The sequence below is a fragment of the Myotis brandtii genome, unplaced genomic scaffold (assembly GCF_000412655.1).
Source record: "Myotis brandtii unplaced genomic scaffold, ASM41265v1 scaffold8, whole genome shotgun sequence".
Lineage (NCBI taxonomy): Eukaryota > Metazoa > Chordata > Mammalia > Chiroptera > Vespertilionidae > Myotis > Myotis brandtii.
In genome coordinates this window covers 8612049-8632307 of record NW_005371219.1, presented here as the reverse complement: position 1 = coordinate 8632307, position 20259 = coordinate 8612049, and the positions used below count along the sequence as shown (strand labels likewise).

Below are 20259 nucleotides of genomic sequence, written 5' to 3'. Positions count from 1 at the left end.
TTTGTACGTGTACTTTTAAAATTGTACTCCAGGAACTATGTGTAGAAGAATAGTGGAGAATGGAGCATCATTTTTTCCTTAGTCTTGTTTATGCCCCAGAGTTGCAAGCCCTTTCTTCTGTGGTTATTCCGTTTTACCGGGAATGAACTGACCTGCAGCTTTATACACGTTGAGTTTGCCTGCGATTTGCCCAGCTCCCAAACAATTTCCTCTATTTTCTTGTTTATCTTTGACTTCGACTCTTTCAGGGCCCCAGAATCCAAAAACCAGGAGAACGTTTGAAACCTCACAATTTTTCTCTGCCTAACAGCCACCCCCCACTGATGCTGTCTCAGCAGGATTCAGAAAGGGGGAGATGAACGTACTGGGGGTTTTTATGTATGTTTTTTTTGTGCCACTTTATTAAAGTATTGCTTGTCAGCGACAAACCCACCTTTCTTTGCCCTCCTCTGTGGTACTGGATCCTACAAACTACGTGTCTCTCTGCCAGGCGGGACATCAGGGCCGTCAACAGAGGGCATTGGAGACACTGCAAATAAGAAGGGACCTTTCCCTCTTCTCCTGTTTAGCGTTCCTAGTTGGTGGCAAGTGGCTCTGGCTGCAGGGGTCCTGGCAACGTTGCTGGGAGAGGCCGGCGGTTCTCTGGTCGGGCAGCAGACTCTCCAACGCGTGTCCACGCTGTCCCCACAGAGGTCTGACTCAGTTTCCTCACTACCTCCTTTTCCTCCAGCTTCAGGGATCATTGCTGTTCTCTGTAGTTACCAAGTTAGAGCTCTCCGCTACTGCTTTCAGCAGCTATCTACCTTTTGTAGTTAGCAATTCTTTATATTAAATCTGCCCTATTCAAATTTCTGGTGTGTTTTTATGTCTTCTGACTGAACCCAAGGGTGTTCCAGATTCCAGTCCCTCCCTAGCTGCACCCACTGTCACATGCATGTCCACTCCTCCATCCCAGACCCGGGTCCCACTGTCACTGGTCCCCAGACAGCTCACACTGCTCCCCACTCCTGCAATCCCTGCCCCACCTCCCTCTCGGGTCTGGTGCACTCAAAGTCAGCCTTCCAGACGGCTCACGGAGCATCTCCTTGGGGAGATCCCCACTCCTGCATCTACCACTACCTGCCCATTCCCCAGGTGTGGGAGCTCAAGTTCTCCCCTGCTCATTTCTCTCAGAAACATAGTTCATCAAGGTTTGTTTGTATCCATCACTTTTCGCCAGTGCCGTGGAAAAGAACTGTTTATTTTTCCAGCTTTTTCTTATTGCTTCCCAGGACCAAAAGTCTTTCGCATCCTTCTATGTCCTACCTGGACACAGAAGCCTCTAGGTATTCTTGCAGATGCAAAGAAACATTTCAGAGGGATACGCTGTTACAGAGCTAAGAACTGAGAAATGTGGAATGGGGGTGAGAGAGCACATTAAAGGGTGGAGAGAGAAGTTCTTACTTTTTATTATAATCTTCAGTGACCCATTCATTTATTCAACAAGTGTTAAGTGCTCAGTGCTACTATGGGCCAGTGTTCCAGACACCAAGACTATAGTATCAACAATAACAGAAAGTCACTGCTCTCATGGCACTCAGATTCCAGGGGGAGAGACAGACAATAAGCAAACACTGCGTAACTAGCCGGGGGTGACACATGCTACAGATGGATTAGTCTGAGGGAGATAACTGAGGACAGCAGAGGTGCTCTTGTAGACTGATGGTGGGAAGGCCTCGCTCTGAGGCAGGGGTGGGGGACGTCCAGCCTGCAGGCCGCACGTGAAAGCCCGTGGCCTGGCCCTGCCAAGACAACCGCAGGCAGGACTCGAAATTCAATAGATCTAGGAGCTTTTCATAGCGACATCAATTTATATGAAGTGAATTCTATTAAGCGAATGATGTTATAAACATCCAAATGGCCCAGAAAAAGGTTCCCCCTCCCTGCAAAGGATACTTAAGCAGAGGCCTGAAGGAAATTCGAGAGTGAGACACAGGGCTGCGTGAGTGACAGGCAGAGGAAGCGGCAAGGGCGAGCCCTGCTGTGGGTGTGCATTTGGTGTATTCCGGGCAGTATGGAGGCCAGGAGACTGGGCACAGGGGAGGCCAGGAGACTGGGCACAGGGGAGGCCAGGAGACTGGGCACAGGGGAGGGAGACGAGGTGAGAGAGAGAAGGGGGGCTCTTAGTGCCCTATAGGCACTTAGGAGCACTGGTTCTCCCCCTGAGTGAGGTGCGGGGCCACCGCCCATTCCTGAGCTGAGCAGGGAAGTGATGTGGCTCACATGTAAAAGGCTCTCTCTGGCTGCCGTGTTGAGAGCACAGCTACGCGGGTTCTGTACTAATTTGCTAATTTTCATTTTAAACATGCGTATGTGTATGTACAACTTGTATAACTCAAAAAATAATTTAAAAATAAATAAATAACCCTCAACAGCTTGCTACAAAATTAAGTCATGGCAGAATGCCCACCTGGTCTGAGGCCAGGCCCCATGGGAAGCCAAGGTGGCCCAGGGCTTTGCTCTTCAATTTTAATTTCAGCCTTTCAGATGCAAGATGTCCAAAGGGGAGTCCAGAGGGGACAGAAGAGAACGTGAGCCAAATCCCAATCGCAATATGTTGCTCGAGCATTCTAAGTAGACCTCACAGTTGGGATCAGAACACAACACTTTATTTCATACCTATGGATATGTGTACCCACATCCATTTACTTTTTAAAATTAGCTAGCTCTCCAAACTCTTGCTAGCAGGGAATATCATCCAGTTGTCCTATTTTTTCTATGCCTCGAAAGAGAAAAGTGTAGCAAAATTGGGGTTCTCAAGGCAGCCCAGAGCTGAGCCAGACACCAGCCCATGTCTGGGTGTAAGCCCTGCTCTCTCCCTGTGTGAGAGCCAGCACAGGCCAATTGAGCAGGATGAGGTGACCTGGGGTGGGGGTGGGCTGGGAATCAAGTTCATCCCCTCCTCAGCCCATTTGTGAATTCTCTCTATATTTGCAGAGGAGGCACAGACCCACGCTCACTACCCCCACAGGCCCTGGTTCCTGCTTGCACACTGGGAGTAGAAGCACGTGCAGTGCTGGACATGACTGAGCGTGACTTCTTCCTAATCTTGAGCTGAGCTCTGCCTCCCAGAAACATCTCTCCCCTGGCCTTACCTCTGTCCTCCGGATTGACCTGTGCCCTCCGCGTGGAAAAATATGCCTTAATGTTTCTAGAGGAGGAGTAGGTGAGACTCGCTTTGGCCTACCTTTCTCCCCCACCTCTCTGCAGTCTGACCCAGGCAGCTCCCACTGGTCCGCAGACAGCACTGTCCTGCACAGAATCCTTTCCCACCTCCCTCTGGCCCTGGCACACTCCAGTCATCCCTCCAGGTGGCTTAGAGGGCATTTCCTTGACAAGACACCCTCCCCACCTTGTCCAGCAGAGGGCCGCTCCCCACCTACATCATGGGCACTTGGTGGGCACTCCCTGCCGCTCCCTCTCAGGGAACAGGGACTTGGTGGGACTCGCCTGGCTCCTTCTCCACACTCCCGACCAGATGGAAAGCTTCCCATAGGCAGGAACTACCTTGCTATCCCCCAGCCCTTTCACAGGGATGAACATACAGTTGATACTGAGCAAGCATATGTCGAGTGGATTAATTAATTAATTAATTAATTGTTGATGGGACCAACTGGGCCCCTGTCCATTTTTACATCACTAGAATCCCACAAGACAATCACTTTTAAAAGGCAAGGGATGGTGGCCACGGCAGGAATGTTTAATACAACACCTTACAGCTGGGACCCTGGACTGATTTTATAGGCCCCGATGTTTCTGTAAGATGAAAGCTACCAGACCCTACCTGAAGACCCCAGTTATGCCCAGACCCAGCCAATGTCACATTTTCAACTTGACTATGTTCTTCTAAGCTATAAATTTCCCAACTTAGCAAAGAGTGACGCAAAGTCTCACATCTGTGATGAGTTAGTTTATGGGCCCTTGGACCTACGAGCACATGTCAGCTGTAATACTGGCAGTGAGACCTGAGGAGAAGTCAGCCTGAAATATAATACTCCCAATTACAGTGGGGCCTTGACTTACGAGTGTCCCGACTAATGAGTTTTTCGAGATATGAGCCGTCTCTCGGCCGATTTTTTGCTTTGAGTTGTGAGCTAAAATTCGGGTTACGAGCCAGCTTCAGATACCCCACCGCTAGTTGGCGCAGCGAATGTCACAGTGAATGCCACAACATCAGCCCAGCATTCAATTCATTGTAATGGTGAAAATTGATTTGACATACGAGTAATTTGAGTTACGAGCTCGGTCACGGAACGAATTAAACTCGTAAGTCAAGGCCTCACTGTATACTAAGGACAAGGGAATGGAAAGTGACAGACATTATCTCCTGGGAGAACCAGGAGCAGTGGGGGCCAGAGCAGGACAGCCCCGGATTCACACGGAGGAGGCCACCGTCAGGAGTCTGGGTCTCTGTATTCCCATCAGCCTCAGAAGAAACTAAAGAGATGCCCCTGCTTTGCTTTGCTTTCCTTGTTGAATGAAACAAGATTTATCCCATGAGGGGGCGGGGGTGAGGGCTTGGGCTTGGGGAGGGGGTGTTGGGGAAGAGGTCAATGGGGGGAAAAGGAGACTCATGTAATATTTTAAACAATAATTTAAAAAAAAAGATTTATCCCATGGCCAGGTGACATCACGGAGAGTCTGTGCCTACTGCCTTCTGGAGTTTTCCCGAAGCAGCTTTCAACATAAGAGGGCCCCATCTCAACTCAGGAAGCACAGATGGTCCAAAAGGGATTTTGTCCCTGACAATGTGCAGGGGCTCAGCTGACAACCCATGTGCTGAGGGATATCACCGAATAGCTTCCGTTTATGGCGTTCTCCCTGGGGGCCAGGCAATAGACAAAGCGCTGGACACATCTTAGCTCATTTGCTCCTCGTAGCAACCTGTCATATAAGTGTTGTCTGCATTTTAAGTGGGAAAGCTGAGGCTCAGAGAGATGAAAAGAGGTGATTTTGCCACCTAGGCAGTGGCGGGGCTGGAATTCAAACCCTGGGCTGCCTGGACACCAACAGAGTTTGCCCTAAGTGAGGAGAAGAGAGAGAGAGAGAGAGAGAGAGAGAGAGAGAGAGAGAGACAAGATAGTTAAACCCCAGCCTAAGGGAGCAGAGGTTGGAGGTACAGACCTGAGTGGCCCTCCGAGAGGAAGCACATAGGCGGGAGAAGGGCAGAGGCTCCCCTAAGGTGAGCCTTGAAGGGCAGGAGTCCAGCCCTGGCCCGTGTGGACACTCTCCCCTGACTCTGTCTAACTGCAGGGCCAGGAAAGTCATTCCATGTGCCTCTCCCACTAGAGGCGCTCAATAATTACTCGTCAAGTTCATGAACAAATGTAAGTAACACCACCAATTGGTTTCTACCTCACTGGCATAGTGAGCCCGATGACCGCCATCCAGGGCCTAACCTGGGAGGTTCCGCTCCTTGATGCCGACCATCTGGAGGGCCCACCCTTCTGCACATTGTCCTCCAGGATGTAGCACAGGCCTCCAACGCCAGCTCTCGCTTTCCTGAAGCGTCACAGGGATGGCCGGCTCTGAGTATGAAGTCCCCACCCTGGCCTGGCAGTGGGTCCCTTACCTCCAATTACTCCCACCATCTCCCACGGACGCCCACCCTCCCAGCCCAGGCGAAAGGTGAAAGAAATGGGGAGGAAGCTCACTGCGGATGGACTCTGTCACGTCCAAGGCCACATCACTGGCCTGCGGGCAGTTGCCATGTCTTTCTCTTTGGCTCTTTGTCCAGTGGTGTTGGTAGGTGGGCAGAGCTCTCCTCTCCACCCCATAGCCACCAACCAGCTTGTTCCGTGGTAAAGAGTTGTCCCTGCACCCTGGGGCCCAGGTGCTCCTAGGCATGCATAGCTGACAGCCAGTGATCTTCATTAGCAATCAGGAGGGAGGGGAGGAAATTTAAATGAGTCTTAGGGGATTGGAAAATTATGTGGTGAAATGTTTCTAAGCATTTTCTGCTTAATACCCATAAATTTCGGGGGCTGTGTGTGCTAACAGCTTTTGATTTATGATGTCTTTATTTTTGCATTGTATTTAAGCCAAATTATGAAAAGGTAACAAGAGTAAAAAGAGCCTTTTAAAAAATGCTTGGAGATCCATCATGGGGTTAAGCCCTTTCTGTCAAGCTTTGTAAAACAAGGCCTCTGGTGCTGACAGCTGAGGAGCTAATTGGTATTGGACGCCAGCCTACCAGGGGCCCTGCTCTTCTAAGAAACATTTTCTTCCCTTCTCCCAGCCCCCTGCCTCCAGTAAGACCTTTTAATGGCTGCTGAGGGCAAGGAGGAAAGCATGCCTTGGGTAAATGTTGGGGGGCCAGGTCTCACTCAGCTGCCTTGACACAGAGATATTCCCAGGACCTGTAATTAAAACGCCTGTAGTCCAACCAATATGCTCCCGTCCCATTGCCCAGGGGTTGCAAGGCTCCCTGCTAATGCTGAATGCAAATTAATAAAACGCTGTGTCAGCCTTTCTTAACCCATTACGATGTTATTGTCATGTTTATTTGCACAGTTCCCTGTAGGACACTGGTTGGAAAATCTAACAAGTGAGTTAAGCTCTCTCCTCAGCTATGCTTGCCATCTCCCCACGTGGCACCCATAAACTTTGCAGTTTGTGCTCACAGCAACTCCTCCCCACCCCCAAGACAAGCCATGGGGTCTGGCCCTGGATGGAGACATTCTCTCAAACTGTAATTATCTTCCATTTATGCTACCATAAAATGACTAGGTTGTTTCAAAGAACAGTTCCATTATCTTAGTTTACTAAAGAAAAAAAAAAAGTTAAGCTACAGCATTTCCATAAATTAAATCCAGTCTGAGGGGGAAACAAACACAAACTTCACCTGTAGTGATGTTGTAAATCACATTAGCCTAATTGCTTGTTATCAGAATTAAGTTTCCTTTTGCCGTCTCCCTCAATGATTCCCTTCCCACTTTGTGTCTGTCTGGCTGCCTGCTTCCACACTCATTGCAGGAGACATATTTTACTTAGAGTAATAGAAGTTTGAATGAAGACAAAAACAAAACAAAACAAAAAACCCCACCTCTTTGGAATGTTTGACTGGGAAGGAAAGATATATTAGTGTTAAAATTTTGTTCTTGGCAACCACATGGACATACACTGATACCTCCCTTCTTCTTCCACGAGTCATTCAGCAAGAGAAGGTTAAGGATCTAAATGCCCTATAAAGAGGGGCCATAGAGGACGTCTGTGTGAATCGGGGTCAGGGGAGTCATGTGTAAGTGATGTCTTGAAAAGCACGCAGAATCTTATCACCTGGAGAACTGAGGGAAGATAATTCCAGGGCACAGAGATCAAAAGTGAAAAAATGCAGAAGCTGTGTGAATGTATGGGAAAGGCAAAAACCTCCTGTGGCCTTTTCTTATTTCTGCTTTTCCATATGTTTATAATATATATGATGCACTAATATTTGTATGTATATAATTATGAATATATATGTATTGGAGATGTGCCCTGAAGAAGTTGTTTATAATGAAGAACACTGTCCAAACATTTGGCAACCGTTGATGTAAGCAATGGAATCTCTCTGAGATATTTAAGCAGTTGAGTGACTAGAGCAGGGGTGGGCAAACTTTTTGACTCGAGGGCCACAGTGGGTTCTTAAACTGGACCGGAGGGCCGGAACAAAAGCATGGATGGAGTGTTTGTGTGAACTAATATAAATTCAAAGTAAACATCATTACATAAAAGGGTACGGTCTTTTTTTGTTTTTTTTTTTATTCATTTCAAATGGGCCGGATCCGGCCCGCGGGCCATAGTTTGCCCACTGCTGGACTAGAGGGATCTGTGTCTTACAGAGATGACCTTGGCGCAGTGCATGAGGTGGGTGCATGCAGTGGGGACTGCAGGCAGAGAGGCAGGGCTGAAGGCCGTGGCTATGATCCAGTGAAGGGGCTGAGAAAGGCTGGAACAAGGGCAGCAGGGGGTGGAGGGAGAAAGAAGTGACGTGCAGGAAACTCTTGGAAGTAGCCTCTATTACAGCGGTTCTCAACCTGTGGGTCTCGACCCCTTTGGCGGTCGAACGACCCTTTCATAGGGGTCACCTAAGACCATCCTGCATATCAGATATTTACATTACGATTCATAACAGTAGCAACATTACAGTTATGAAGTAGCAACGAAAATAATTTTATGATTGGGTCACAACATGAGGAACTGTATTTAAAGGGCCAGAAGGTGAGAACCACTGCTCTATTGGGACTTGGTTTTCAAGTTAAAGGCATGGCATTAGGAGAGTTGGGGATTCTGAAACTGTTATTTTGAATAGCTGAGAACGCAGTTTGCATGAAGACAGAATAAAGGAAAAACGAGAAGATGTGGGGAAGCATGCAAATGATGGGTCTGATTTTGAAAATGAGTTTAGGGTGCCTATGAAACATGTAGATGGAGATGTCCAAGTTGAAATTTCAACCTGGAACTCGGGTAGCTAGCCAAGCAAGCCTTTGGGTACATAACCCCTTCACATAATCACCTGCTCCTGTCCATATATCGCTAATCCATCCAGAAAACCTGGAGAGCTCCTTGCTATGCCGGGCCCCACGCTCACCTGGTTGGGGGGAGGGGCAGTTAACAAGCAGAGGCCATTCCTGGCTAAGGAGAGCGCTGGTGCTAGCCACCTGGGGCATGGGCCCCTGCCCTGGAGGCTTGCACAACAATCTTAATGCCATCACTATCAGGGGAGGAACCCAAAGCCAAGGGCACTCGCTCTCACAACCTCTCACTGGGGCCTTCCCTACACTGCCTGCCACTCAGGACCCAGAATCCTCTGGAAATCTTCAGTCAGGGGCATTGGGTGGGGTGTGGGTAAAGAAAGCCACCAACAAAGGCCCAAGACAACCTCTGGAGAGCCACGGTGACCCTCCTGGTGCTTTCTCTCAATACCTGCGATGTCAGCCAAAACTGTGACAGGCCAAAGTCAAAGTCAATTCACACCATCAAGTATGAGTAAGGAGAGTGAGTTCTATGTTAAAAGCAATGTTTGTTCAACCTTCTCCATGCTCAAGCATCACATACTGCCTGTCCTCAAACTGGGGGTTCTAGGAACACGTTACAGGTCAGTAGACAATGGCTTTGGCCAATGAGTCAAGAATGCAAGGTTTTTATTCTAACTTGATCTGAAGCAAGATATTTAACTTATGGTACCTCAGTTTCCTTGCAATGAAGTTTGTTAACCACATCACGGAAAAGGTGCATCTGAACATCAGTTTTAAAACTCAGGCCACAATAATTGTTATTCATTTTCAGCAGGTTGATCTCTCAGGACTTAGAGGAAAATTCAAAATTGAAAAGTTCAAGAAAATCTAGTTAAAGGATGATAATAAGATTAATACATTTCACTCAGAATCTGTATCCTCAAGACTCCCTCTGCCAACTGCTGCACAAAGCATTTTGGGATGTCCCTGACCACCGGGGAGGGGGGGTGCGTGGGGGTCACTGGAGGGGTAGGTGCATAGAAGGCACAGGTGAAGCTCTGTCAGCAGCATAAGCTCGGGGTGGAGACTAACTCTACCAGTACAACCCTCCTTGTTGGGTTTCATCATTGTATGGACTTTGTGAACTTGCACTGCTGCGGGGGAGGAGAGAAGGGGAGATTTCAGTTGCCATTTAAAAGGGATTTGGAGACATCCGATCACCTCCTCTGCCCCAGGGGGAGAGCTGGAACCTTTGTGAAGAACATTCCTTGGCCATCTGGAGCAAGTCCAGCAGAAATGTGACTGACCTAACATGGAAAGGAATGTCGGCGTTTGCTAAGTCATAGGAGACCATGATGAGGCACATTCACCACTGACAGTTTACAGGGAAGTACATGAACGCTGTTAGATGAAATCTGAAGATAAGCACTGTTATGCAATAAATTGTGTACCCCCAAGATTCACATGTTGAAGGCTTAACGAGCAGTGTGACTGTACTTGGAGACAGGGCCTTTATAGAGGCAATCAAGGTTAAATGAGGTCACAGGGTAGGGCCCTGATCCAATAGGTATAAGAGGAAGAGGGAGAGACCAGGGTGCAAACACGCAGAGGAAAGGTCGTGTGAGGACACAGCAAGGAACCATTTACAAGCTCAGGAGAGAGGCCTCAGGAAAAACCAAATAGCTTGGACCGCTCGCCTCCAGAACTGGTAGAAAATAAATTTTTGTTTTTTAAGCCACCCAGCCTCTGGTGTTTTATTATGGCGCCCCTAGCACACGAGTGCAGGCACTAAGAACACATTTTCTCCTCTAGTGCAGGAAACAGATCACTGCTGTCTTGTTTCTATAAATATGTGATCAAAATAAACACAACTTGTTTTGTGAACGTGGTTTTCTCTGCTGCATGTTGTGCTTCTTTTTGTGTCTCGTATTATTTCCGAGTCCACCTTCCGCTTCCTCTGAGACCTACACGACTCCCCCGTCCCAGGCGGAGGCCTCCATCCCCTCGGACACCTGGCCGTGCTGGATTGCAGCACTTTGTATGAACTGCCCCAATTGAAAGCCATTGGTTGTGTCTCCTTCAATCCCCCTGAGGCACCCATCGCTGACTTTCTGTTCTGCAGTAACACTTCAGGTCAAAGAGGCCAAACAGATAAAACTGTTGTTCTAAAGATTTTTATCCTACTTCTGGGGACAGTCTGGACACAAATTCAGAGAGTAGAAAGTGGGTTCGTGAAATCGATGGTGGCACACGACATCATCCAGACAAGCAGGGCCCCGGTGGGACATGGAAACGTCCAGCTGCCTTCACGGCCATGAGACATGGGCTATCATAGCTCCGATGATGTCATAGCGTATACATCACAGCTGAGCTCCTTGTCACCACTGAGCCAGACTTAACATCAGTGAGACAGGGTGTCGAAGGACCCTGACTTCCAGGGCAGACGTTTTCTCACTAGAGGACCAAGCTTGCTGTGACGTGTGATGCTGTGTGGGAGCCAGCAGGGACCCTGAACTGCAGCTGCCGAACTGTGGGAAGCCCAGGGCACTGGCGGGAACCAGCGGCCAGCTGAGGGAGGCTGGGGAACGGCCACTCCAGAGAGGGCAGCTGGAAATCTGAAAGGTGGCTCAACCTTCCCCAGAATTAGAGTCACACAGGGACCTGCTCTAAAAAGCTGCTCTGAAAGCTGAAGGATAACTTTCTCAGGAGAAATGATGGGAAGGACTCAGAGGATCACAATCCTGATGAACGGAACAATACCACCCAGATTTCAGCTCCAAATCCTCAGGCCAGAGACAGGGACAGCCTGGGGCTCAAAGGAGTGTTTACCAAACTGCAGACCCTTAGATACAACCTGTGCAGCATTTGTCCGGACATCACCTCTGATGGTTAACTTTATGTGTCCACTTGCCTGGGCCGTGGTTCTGAGTGTGTCTGGGGGGTGCTCCTGAGACTCACATTTGGATCGGTAGACTGACTGAAGCAGTGTCACCTCCCCCACTGTGGGTGGGCCTTGTGTAATCTTTATAGTCCAGTTATGACATGACACTGATTTCTCTTACATGATGGGTGTGAATGGGTTATGTTATCTGGGAACTTCACTTCAGGATTGGAAACAGGGAGTTAAACAACATTTGTAATAAAAATGAGGGTGGAGTCTGGCAGGACCAAGGCCTACCGCTTTAAAAGAAGTTTGCTGTGGATCAAAAATGTCTTTCCAAGTGGAAACACCAGGGAATCATTTCCTTTCTGGAACCGGCTGGGCCTGGGAACAGCCCCGCGAGGCCGGCGGGAGCAGCTGGCTCGGCTCGCGGGCATGAAAGAGCTCTTTCTCCTCAGGCCTCACAGGTGAAAGACACGGAAGCCCCATCGGTGTTTTAAAACCAAAGGAAAGACTCGGCAAACTTCACGCGGCCATGTGACCCTTGACACGTTGTGTAACGAAGCCTCAGTTTCCCTAACTGTACAATGGAGGAAAAAATAGCCCCTCCCATCTGGACTTCCTGTATGGATTAAATCAGATAAATAAGATACAGCCTGTCTAGTGCTTCCCTCACAGCCCTGAGCCTAGGATGCTCAATAAATGGGAGCATGTTATTTATGATCATTGTACAGCGCTTTACAGTTTGCAAAGCCCTTTTCCATAGACTATGTCCTTTGTACTTTACATACGTTACCCGATGTGACCTTCCCAACCACTTCTGAAATGTTAACCCTATGATCTAATAAAGTGGGGGTAACACAAAGAGTGTGCAGCTCTCCCCGCAACACCGTGCTGCCTCCACCATGCTGACATGATCTCTCCTTTAACCATTCGTTCATTCGTTCATTCAACAAACATTTATTAGGCACTTGCTGCATCCAAGGCACTGGGCCTCAGCAGTGGGGACTGACAGGAATACCATCCCATGGAGGAGAGGAGGGGAGGGAGGCCCAGGGTGGCCACCATACTTGTCCTGGGTCACACTGGTAGCCTTGGAACTGGCTTTTGCCACTTGAAATCCATGCTGCTCCATTTATGTTTATTCTGTGTAGCTCCAAGGACAAAAGGACATCCTCAGAGGAGGAAGTTACTGGAGGAGGAAGCTGGGGAAAGTTCTGCAGGGAAAGGTGGCCTTGCTAACTGCTGGAGCTTCCAACAATGAAAGGGGCTGCCTCCTGAGGAGGGAGGCTGTGCTGTCCGCATCCTTTGAAGAAGCGCTGGAGGCTTGCCCTGGGAGAGAGCCTTCACATCCCAGAGAGCCTTCAAAACCCATTCAATCTAGGAATCTGAGACTCACTTAGAGACCGTTTCTCAGAGTAGAGGCTTTTGCTTTTTACTCTTCCCGTCAAATGTCACGCGTTTTTGCTTCAAGCTCATTCCTTTGGCTAGTATTTGCACCTTCCAGCTTTCGCAAAGGGGTAAGCAGCTGGAAAATGGTCTGGGACGTCAGTGGCTCCATGGTCCCAGTGTAAATTCTCCCAACCTGCCCTAAATCTGTATTCTCAGGAATGAGAGAGAAAACCCCTGGAAACTGACCAATCTACTAAGTACACAAGCAGAATACAGAAAAATCTTGGCAAAAGTGTTTCCTTAACTTTGGGTTTCTTTAACTTTGTCCAGGAAGTCATGAGACCCACACTTGTCCACTGTTTGAAATCTACAAGGACCAGCTAAGTCTTTGGCCGCATAGAAATTTTTTTTTCTTCTGGCATGAAAATGTCAAATAGAGTCATAAAAACTTATCTTGTGCCCAGAAATATATATTTTTTAAATGATTATACTTCTAATTTATTCCACATTACTCTGGTCTCAGGCCAATTAATAAGAACCCAATTTCTTAGCACTTGACCTTTGCAGAAATTTGGGCTGATTCCAAGGAAAAAAAGTACAAGACAAACTTTTCTGAATGTCCCTTTTCCTAACTCTGCTGTGTTCTTCTTTACTGGGTTCTTGCTAAACAACTTCTAACTAAAAGGGAGGGCAACAGGGAGAACTGACCACTCCTCTATGCCACCACACAGCATTGGCCCCACACATTGCCACATATATCACACACCAACTTGAGTTTCTAACTCAATTCCCTGGAAAGAGTTTATACTCACCTGGTCTCATTAAGGCAACACACATTGTACAGCTTCTCACTGTGGGACCAATTAACCGTTTCCACATGGGCACCAAAATAACCCCACCATACAGTTTGCCCTCATTATTGATGTTAAGTACTTAATTATGTTACCAACACCCAAAATAAGAGCTATATTATCACATTGTGGGTGGTGATTTCAGACATTAGAACAAGTTGGGTGTGTTTTTCTTTCACCATTCCCATGCTTTGTTCGTAATTTGTGCACCAAAATCTAAAGCTATCTACAGCTTTCCACTTGAAGCGTTTTTGCAAATGAGCTGTTAAAGTGACATAATCAAACATGCTTGAGCATCTTCTAGCATCTGAAAGGGAGAGTTCCCCATATAAGGGGAAATACACAGATGATTGGATTGAACCCCAAATCTCATGGCAAACTCTCCAGTACAGGCAACAATGGCAACAGCATGAACCTATGACCCCAGGATCCTGAAGGCTGAATAATGACAGAAATATATTCCCACAGTGGAGTTCTGTGCTGATCAATAAACCCAATGATGTCCTTGAGTTATACTCTTTAGGATAAACAGCATATCCTAATGGCTATTTATTTGGTTACGCCTTGATACCACCATCATTTCCCAGTAGTGAGGGTACTAAATCCTAAAGGGCTGTGAAGGAGAACGGTCAGCCTCTTTTTTGGAAAGCCATAAAGAATGAGCTTGTGATCGGATAGAAACGGTTAGGCCCAAAGAAATTGTTTAAGTTACATGACCTCCAAATCCTGTCTTCCCAAACAGAAAGCCCTAATGCCCTGGAATTGGCTTTCATCTGTGTTTCTCTTTTCAGTTCTTCCTCTCCTCATTCACCAAGGCCACAGTTGCCTGTCAGGACAGGATTAAAATCCTGAGGCCAGCCCCAGAGAGCCTCGAAGGCTGCATCCATTTACTCCACAACACACTGCTGGGCGTTACCACCGGCCTGATGGGTGGGCCTGGCGCCGAACACCAGGGAAAAACACCGCTTGGTGTTCGACCCGATTTTCTCATCAGTGATGCCCCAGGATGACTTGTGGACAAATGTGAAAGGAGAAACTGAAAACCTTTCCTTCAATCCAAGAGGAAAAGACCCATAAGAGCTAAAAGGTGACAGCCGCGGGCTACAGTTGGCTCTCACTGAGTCCTTTGTGGCCTGCAGAGGGTATAGGAAGGAGCCACGGCCAGGCCCCCTTGTGGAAGGGGGATGGAGCACACTCTCTCTCCTCTGAGCTTTAGCCCAGCACCTCTTTGTTCAGTGCCTTTCTCAAGGGTTGGACTGGGACCCAACCAGGGTAATTCTTTGCTCTGCCCAGCTCAGCTCTTGTTTCCAGGTTTGGTGCCCATCTTCACAGAGGGCTGCATGTTTCTTTAGGATTACTTGGGAGTCATACGTTTTGTCTTGAAAGAATGGGGGCTTTTGCTCTGTAATGAGCAGCACAGAAAGAAAAAGAGGGCAAAGGCTTTTGTTAACAAATATTTAGCTCCCAAAAGTGGAGTCACCATCATGGGGCTAACCAGACCTCACCTCCTTTCAAAGCACAGCGTTGACACTGTTTTTCCCTGGCCGTTCATTTCCTCCTATTGGCTAACTCCGCTCCTGTGCTTCTGGGTCATAATCCTTACGTAGAAGGTGGGGCCACTCCTGGTCAGCCCGGCCCCTTCCTCGAAGGGCACGGCCGGCTGCAGGAGACTGCCTTCGCTTTTGAAGATCAGCAACTCCGGGACTACGTTCCATCTATCTGACCAATAAATGCAGCTGCCGAAAAAGAAATGCGCATCTGCCTCCCCACAAACAAAAATGTCTGTAGAATGTGTCTGCGTTGGTGGGAGGGAGGGAGGAGTTTAAATGGTTTTGTGCCACCAGATTCTCTAAAACACAACTGGTCCAACAGTGACAGTGGCAACCCCGGGGACGCTCGCGGTGTGGGTCTCAGAATATATCCCCATGACTCCAGGGTGTCCCACAGGCTCCGTGGAGCGACTTTTCAGCTTAGTACAACCGAGAACAGCCACAGGGGAATAAATTCCTTTCTGTCCTAAAACAGTAGTCCACGGAGTAACAGTTGTGAGAAGTGGGAGGTGCTTTATCTCCTCAATGGTGGCAGAGTGCCTCTCCTGATGGACACATTTTCATTGATTCCAGAACACGCAAGTCCTGCTTGCTGCTCCTCTCCATCCCACCCTCCTGAGGCAGGGATGTTCTTGACTGTCAGACCTGCCAGCTAACCCAGCACAGCCTTGTCACCAGCACCCCAGCCTGGCCAGGTCTCTTGGCTGAGAGAAGCAAGAGCCACCAAGGCTAACATTTGAAAACCAGAGGGAGGGGAGAGAGCTCTGACTACTGAAGATTGACTGCACCTCATCACCACTCGCCTTCCAGACACGGCGCACTGTGGCCAAATAGCAGTGCCCCTCATCAGGCTGCCCTGAATGCCACCCACCAGTGACAGGGGGGGAGAGAGAGAGAGAGAGAGAGAGAGAGAGAGAGAGAGATCATTGTGGAGCAGGCTGCTCCGAAATGCCCAATGCTCCTGTACCCCTCTGGACATTAGGGTGTGGAGATCAGAACAAGGCGAATTTCAAACAGTCCTGAGTGCGTCTGATATGGATGGTCCTTCTGCCCTGCAGCTCCTCTGCTTCAAGTCTCCATCTCAATCTTGGCATCGGACAAACTGCGGTGGGAGTTTGCAGAAATGCTACGGAATGAACCTTGGCCAGAACTAAAACTGAGTCAAATGCAACAACAATAAAAAAACAACAACACTTAGGACCTGGTGGGCTTGCAGCCAAAGCCCTGGAACTTGGTATACGTGTATCAACAAACGCAGGAGTCGCCACAGCGACACAGCAGCGATTCTAGCAGAAATTTATAGCCCAGACTAGAGCGAGGCGCTGTTGCAAATGCAAAGCTTTGTTGTTGCTGTGTTTTGTTTTGTTTGGGGGGGGGGGAGAAAAGGAAAATAAAGAAAGAGAAAGCAACAGATTTAAACGCAATCCTAACATCTCGGAAATTCTACCGTGACTCGGGTGATCCCAATGGTCTTTGAACCTTGTCGGAAAGTGTCACAATAGATGTTCGAATTAAAATCCAGTAAGTTTGCCAGAAGACCGATTGTTTAAAATTGGCAGCATTCCAGACAACTTCCGAGGCTGCACACTGCCCGGGGCTGAGAGAACGGCTAATTCCAGAGCAAGTTCATTATCACCTTATTGATAAAGGGGTAATTTTTAAAGCTCATGGTGTGGGTTTTGTGACTTATTAATTAAAATTTAGAGTAATTTACTAGACACAGTAGTGGCTTCTGTTACATTATTTATGCACCATACCATTTGTGTTTTCTCCCAGGGGCTGTTTTTAATCCCCTGGTTTCTCCTCACCTGTCTGCCCTTGAAGGCAACAGAAATCATAAAAACAGGTAAAGCTCACACTAGCCTTTTGGGAAATCACAGAATTAAGAAGGTGTCCAAGGAGGCACTCAATCAAAACTCATTCCTAGACAAGTCAAATTTGCCCACGCAAATAAAGAAATGTGTGCTCACGGCAAATGGCCCGGCTTTCAGAAACCTCTTCTTCAAAATGCTGGGCTGAATTTTATGCTCTTTGATAAATAGATGGGGAGAGTCTGTCCTCGTCTTTTCTCCTTCTTTCCCATGGCATCCCTGAACAAAAGCAGGAGGCAGGGGAAAGAGGGGCGGCACGGGACAGAACTGGGGGCAGCCCCACGGGGCCAGTGTCGCCTCCTGCTCTCCTCAGGACGCGTGGATTGCGCTGAGCGCACCTGGGTGCCAGTGTGATGCTGAGGCTCCCAGGGTGCAGGCTGGGGTGAGCTCCTCCCGCGGAGCTCTGCCCGGGCCCCAGGGAGCGACTTCCCAGCTGCGGCCCCACCTCTGCCCGCACCCAGTGCTGGCTCTCCCAGGTCTTAAGAGGCAAGAATACAGAGGTATGATGTGTCCACCCGGCACGCAAACTGTAAAAGGACTTGCAAAACACTCTAACGTCTAACTCCCCGAATGTCCGGACAGGTCGCTTCTCTCGGAGCACCCCTCGTTTGGATTTAAGGGAACTTTAGTCATGTAGTTCTTGAACGTGTTGAAGAATTTGAGATCCAAAACGGAGACTAACCAAATAAAAGCCACCACTCCCTGCGAGCGTGGATGCAGTCTGATGTTCACATCACTTAAAAGTTTAAACATTTCCTACCCTTGCACTTTGAGGCATCGCTTCATCTGTATAGTGAACGTGCTATTTAACATGTTTAAAAGTCGTCATTTCTCGTTGGCCACAGCGGGCCTGCGGGTCTGCGGGTCTGCGGGTCTGACCTGCTGCGGGAGGGGGCCCCGGGCGCCAGGAACCAGAAAGTGAAACTGCACCTGCTGCTCGCCGCCTGGAAACACACCAGAAGCAGACAAGGCACGAAGGGGCGGAAAGCAGGCTCCTCTTGTTTTTCTCGTTGTTTTCCTTCCCCTTACCACACATCCATTTTTACTTACTTATTTATTTATTTTCACTTTTGGCAGCAAAAGGAAAGTAGTTTTGGTGGCACAGGGAAGAAATGTAAACATGCTAAACATCAAAGAACTGCGTTTTTGTGGGATTTGCCATTTTCTTCTAATTCCACAAATCAAGCAGATGGATAAATTCACCAAAATATCGGAGCCCCTCCACACACACAATCTAAAGAGCTAAAGAAAACACATTCCGGTTTTTTAAACGATGCCACAAATATGTTTAAAAAGTATTGATTTTGAAACAACCTAAACACTTCCCTGACGGTTCCATGCTAACCTTTTACTTGCGTTTGTTGGACCACTCCTGCTTTCCTAGGTCATCTCCGTCCAGCTCTTCCTCAAACACCCGCCTTATTTTCTTAGGCTGGTTCTCCAAGCAACACCCACCACAGGACTCCGCTTGACCGAGCTGTGGATTCCCTGACAGTTATTGTTAATGCTTCCACTCCAAATATTGTTTTATTTACAAAGAAAAGAGTCTTGGGGAAGAAAAGAACTATGTCTCTCTTTAAAAATGCTCCCTCTGGTTGCAAAGGAAGGAAAATAGAGTAGACAACCAACATCTCCATTCGGAAGCACCTGGATTCCTTTCTCAAGCCACAGAGGCTGAGCCCCACCAACAAGCCACCTTCTCAGAACGCGACTGACGGTAACCTCTTGAGGACGGACCCAGAACACAGCCCGCCTGGAGCCGCCCCTCGGTGACTGTTACAAGGAGCGGGGAGAACTCTGACCAGTCCCTCAAATATCGGTCCAGCGACTTCCACGAAGCTGGCACCTCGCCCTCTTCCCGGTCCCCTCCTGCTCAGCCCGAAACCTGGGAGGGAGCCTCGTGCCAGCAGGAGGGACATGTGGAATCGGGTTCAAGTCACACAACGTCCCCACCTGGGAAAGAGGTGACTCTGTGTATTTGAATTTGGGAAAACTGCTCCTGACCAGCCATAGTCACCTGTGTTTTCTTTTTCCCAAAAAACTAACCAGCACCAGCAACTAGCAATAAATAGTATTCTCATCTATCCTGGGAAATTCGGAAACACCAGCACAAAACCCGTAAAACATCCCATCTGGTATACAAAAAATAAAATTTAATTTAAAACACCACTCTCACCTCTTCACAACACACTGATTTTAAACATTAAATATTAGGTAAATATTTTTATCCCAAGACAAACTGAAATGTTTTTTATTAAAAAACAAAGCAAAAATCATCATTTCAAAAATAGCTAACCATTTATTTGAGTTCACATTTCGGGGGAAAGACAACTTTCTACATATTTAAATGCAGAGTTAAAGAGTAGTGAACATGTATATACCCTAAATTTATCAACTATATGATTCTATGCTCCGTCTTCCCCCCGAGATCTGATTGAGAAATCAAACATTGTATTTTGAGGAGAAGGCACTAAAGTTACCTGCCGCCCTCCGTGGTTTCAGTGCAGAACATTCATGCAGTGCCCGAGGGGGAGCACGCCACCCAGACCAGCTGAGCCAGGTAACCCGTCGTGCTGACGGCGGAAAGAGCAGAACCCCGTGTCCACGGCACACCCTCCGAGTGTGTGTCTCCCTTACCTACAGCGGGTTCACCAGAGCCCTGGTCAGGTTCTTTACCAGGCCGGGAAGGTTGACTCAGAAGGCAGAAGACTTTCGGTACATGCAAACCGGGTACTGCAAAAGCTAAGCGTCCACCCGGGTGTTAGTAGCTCACAGTTAGTCTCCAGCAGCCCTGCTCTCCGGCTGCACACATCTCATTAGACTAATGCATTCAGCACAGGCAGAAACTCGATTTACCATAGCTACAGCAATGAATTTCCATTACGATGACAGCTTCAACCACATCATGTCCGGAAAACCAGCCAACCGCTGGCTTTTAAAGAACACACACATTTTACATGCAGAGAACGCGAGGCATGCGTGTGTGTGTGTGTGTGTGTGTGTGTGTGTGTGTGTGTTTCATGTTTCCTTCCTCTCAGCAGCCCAACTAAGAGAAATGTGCAGTGTAGCTTTTTGCCGACATGAGCTGCAAGGTAATGACACTTCTGCTTCTCTGGTAGTTACGTCCTTGTAATAAACTGAATTATGTCACAATTGTCAGAAGGGGTGTTTCCAACATTTCGATTTTCATTACCCCTCCTCTGTTGCCATAGAAACCAGACTGTAACATCATCTCTTTGT

General features: G+C 48.1%; 1 protein-coding gene across 1 annotated transcript in view; it reads right to left on the bottom strand.

Moving 5' to 3' along the window:
• The window catches only part of SCML4 (sex comb on midleg-like 4 (Drosophila)), an 88796-nt gene extending 68891 nt beyond the window's left edge, over positions 1–19905 (bottom strand). Inside the window, exon 1 of the mRNA XM_005883824.2 lies at positions 19657–19905. The gene's annotated coding sequence lies outside the window, so the exon portion shown is untranslated. The remainder of the gene's footprint in view (positions 1–19656) is intronic.
• Positions 19906–20259: the final 354 nt, after the last annotated feature.